This window comes from Mastomys coucha, unplaced genomic scaffold, assembly GCF_008632895.1.
Source record: "Mastomys coucha isolate ucsf_1 unplaced genomic scaffold, UCSF_Mcou_1 pScaffold17, whole genome shotgun sequence".
NCBI lineage: Eukaryota > Metazoa > Chordata > Mammalia > Rodentia > Muridae > Mastomys > Mastomys coucha.
In genome coordinates this window covers 35,533,617-35,537,869 of record NW_022196899.1, presented here as the reverse complement: position 1 = coordinate 35,537,869, position 4,253 = coordinate 35,533,617, and positions in this window count along the sequence as shown.

The following is a 4,253-nucleotide window of genomic DNA, read 5'->3' as shown; positions in this document are numbered from 1 at the left end:
AATTCTTAGGGAAATGGATGGATCTGGAGAATATCATCCTGAGTGAAGTAACACAATCACAAAAGAACCCACATGGTATGCACTCTCTGATAAGTGGCTATTAACCCAGAAGTTCGGAATAATGGAAGAACAACCCACAAATCACAAGAAACTCAAGAAAAAGGAAGACCAAAATGTGGACATTTCATTCCTTCTTAAAAGGGGGAACAAAATACCCATGGAAGGAGTTGCAGAGACTAACTATGGAGTAGAGACTGAAGGAAGGACAAGCCAACCTGATATAGCTATCTCCTGAAAGGATCTGACAGTACCTGACTAATACAGATGTAGAGGCTCACAGCCATCCATTGAACTGAGTATAGGGTCCCCAATGAAGGAGTTAGAGAAAGGACTAATGAAGCTGAAGGGTTTGCAGCCCCTAGGAGGAACAACAATATGAACTAACTAGTACCCTCAGAGCTCCTAGGGACTCAACCACCAACCAAGGAGTATACATGGTAGGACTGATTGTTCTGGCAGCATGTGTATAGTAGAGGATTGCAAAATCAATCATCAATGAGAGGAGAGGTCTTTGGCCCTGTGAAGGTTCTGTGCCCCAGTGTAGGGGAATGCCAGGGCCAATAAGTGGGAGAGGGTGGGGTGTGGCAAGCATGGGAAGAGTGGAGCCAACAGGGGTTTGTTCTTGTTTTTGTTTGTTTGTTTGTTCCTGGGAGGGGAAACTGGGAAAAGAAAAATCATATAATATGTAAATAAAGAAAATATCTAATTAAAAAAAAAAGAATTGCCACTGTGTAGTGAGTAATTCTACTAAAGTAGAGAAAGAAAAATGTGACAAGAACATGAACACGTATTTAAAGCAATGTGTCCAAAGTATGTTAACCAGGATCTCAAAATGACATCCTACCAACTACTTGTGCTGCTACCAAATTTAAAGTTCCAAGTTTTATTTCACTCAAAATTTGTGATTGGATATGATTAAGTGTGTCTGTGTTGTTTATCATTACCCTCTGAATTGCAGCATGGGAGAGAAGCTTGTAAAGACTAGGGAAGGGGAAGCTCCTGAAGACTCAACAGGTTCTAATAGGAGGTTCATTAATGCTCAAGAAAGGACAACACACAAGTCTCCGGAAGTCTCTGATATACAGCAGATTCACAAGGCCTCTTCCTCCTCAAGGCTTTATGAGCAGTAGACACTGCTGAGGAGAGGAGACGGTTCAAACTGCCATGCTGCTTACAAGTCATTAAAAAGAAGTCTACGGTTCCAATTTTCCTGGGTCATCAACCAGAGTGGAGCGGGATTTCAGTGGTGCATGTGCCTTTGAGACACTGACAGTCCTATAAGTTACCCATTTCCCTGTAGATAACCCCAGTAAACCCATTGCTTTATTAAGTTGGACAATGGTGGTGCTGTTATTTTGTTCAGTCATAGGTTCCCTATCTAGGGTGAGTAGACATTGGTTCATGTCTCCTCAGGAAAATTGTTACACAACAGCCCTCAAAGAGTCCATGAAATTTAATCCGTGCTTTGAGGTCTAAAAAAAAAAAGGCAAAGAACCTAATTATAATATTTAGTGGTGGTACTTGGGAACACCATAAAGATTAGGTAAATTAATCAGTGTGAAATACAGTGATCGAATCCTACTTTTCAAGGAGAGACATAGAGACCACAGAGACATGTGCACCCTGTTTCTTACAATATGATGCACCTCAGGATTCTTCCAGCAACATCATTACTAAATGGGGACCTTTGGTCTTGGCCCTTCACATCACTATGTACAAAACAAACATATTTTTCTATACAAAGTAGCTTGCCTTGGGTGTTTTATCATGGAAATGTAAAACAGATTAATCCCTCATTCAAGCAAAATATTTTGAGGGTTGACAAGATGTCTCAGAGGGTAAGGTGCTTAATGCCAATCCTGACAAAATTCAATCCCTACCATTCTCTGACATCCACAATGTGCTACAGTAGATAGTACAAGAATAGACAGATAAATATATAAATAAAATGTAGCAAAAATACTTTTAAAGTAGTTTTTTCAATGTCTGCTCTTCTGCTACATCCTATTCACAAGACCGTATTTCTGAAGCCTCAAGTCTAACATATAAAGCCATATGTACCATACGTCCTCTTTAAATGCTTGTGTCTTTATAAAACCATTCCCTTTTGTCACAAATATGTCTCCAGTCTCTTTCTAAACAAGTTTTGACATTCTTATATTCAAACGTATGTTATTGTTTTGTTGAAGTTTTAAACTGTTACTTTAGTCTTGACTATAAAAACATTGTTTGCAATCTTATGCTTCATGAAGCACTTTGGGAATTTAACAAGTCAATAAATACACACTGAATTCCAAAACAAAATGAGCATCTCACAATGATAGCTTTAAATAAACGCAGATGGTGTCATTATTTCAAAAAGAAGCTATTAAAGAGAAGACTAAGAAAGTGTTTATTGTCACATAAAAAATGAGGTCACAAAGTCAGGTGTGTATGTGTGTATATCTGGAGGGAATGAAGGGAATACATGTGATCAAAATACAACATATAAAATTGTCAAAGACATAATAGAAACAAAACTGTAGCAACACAGAGAAAAAGCTTCTCAAGATTCCTGCAAAAAACAAAAATGAAGAATTACAGTAGTTGTCATCTAAGATCTTATCTATCTCTTATATGGTAATGTTCTTCACCAATGTCACGTACACACGTCTTTACATATAGGGTTTATCATGTTCATAATGGCAATGAGGATGTCACTAAGTCAGGGCCAGAATGGTAAGCTTACAAAGAGCTTGTAAGGTGTAGCACAACATGATGTACCCAGCTCATGTCACTGCAAACATGCAGTAGAAACAGAGAGGAGACCAGAAGCCCAGGAAACAATATTAATTCCCTTTATTTTGTCTGTCCAATGCTTGCAGTTGATACAACTTAGTACTGTGCATGCTAACAAAAGAAATGCTTACAGAATTCACCTCTATTAACAGAAAGTGAACAATGAAGGGTAGATTCAAAGGCAAACACAACATTGTGTGTGTGTGCATGAGTATATGTATGTGTATGTGTGTATTTGTATAAGCATGTGTGTGTGTGTGTGTGTGTGAGAGAGAGAGAGAGAGAGAGAGAGAGACAGAGAGAGACAGAGAGAGAGAGAGAGAGAAAGAATAGTAAGTGAGCTTATATAAGCAAAGCACTTAGGTTTTACCATAAGCATAAGTGCTCAATAAATATTCATTACCATTTTTCCTACATATATATACTTGAGAATAACTGTCAAAAACTTGATTGATTATGGTGGCTGATTAAGGTAAGAAGAAACAACTAATTTCTTCTAAAACTCTCTAATCACCACATCAGAGAATAGAGATATAAATCTAAAGTGAATTCTCTCCAGAACCATTTACCTATTTTTTCAAAAAGGGAACAAACATATTTTGTATACCTATTCTAACACTTTGTCAGATAATCACAATTGATTTATCTCTATCACTCAAGGTTTTAATCTATCAATCAGGAACAAATTATTTCATCATATTTACATATTTCTTCTCCTAACTCAGGCTCAGAAAAATCTGTTTACATCTTGTAATAAAGTTGTTAGCCTTCTGATTTTAAGGCTTGTTAATTTTCTGCCTTATCATGTGTAGGAATGATAAGGAAGGAATTACAAAATGCAGCTTTAAAGGATAATCTGGTCCTGAGACAAGCAAGGGAGCCAACATGTGCTAGAACTTTTTTTTTCTTACAGCTTTAGTACTGTCATGTACCAGGAGTTCAACTCATAATCATTTAATAAAGTGAACATTTGTAGTCTTAAACAATGTTAGGAAAATAACACGCTATTAAAAGTTAAAACCCTACTTGCACTAAATATGTTTTAAAAAAAAAATCCCAAAAATATTGTAAGGAGGTCCAAGCTTAGGAGGGAGTATTGTGTAAGTTAATGTAAGTAATGAACCTTTCATGTGAAATGATGTAGTGTCACAACTCATTTGCATCCCACTTAAAGTGTAATTAAGTTTCCCTGACAGCATGGCTTATGGCTAGAAGAACCGACCTGGATGCTAAATTAATCCAGAGTCCCTTAGTTAATAACACTCAGCAAAGAAAACTTTATACACTTTAATTTAAAGTTCCCAAACTTCCACTTACAGAAGTGTGTAACAAGCACGAAACAAAGAAAACTTAGGAAATTAGTGGCAGATTGACAGATAGATCCAATCACTAAAATACCTTTAAAAAAATAACTT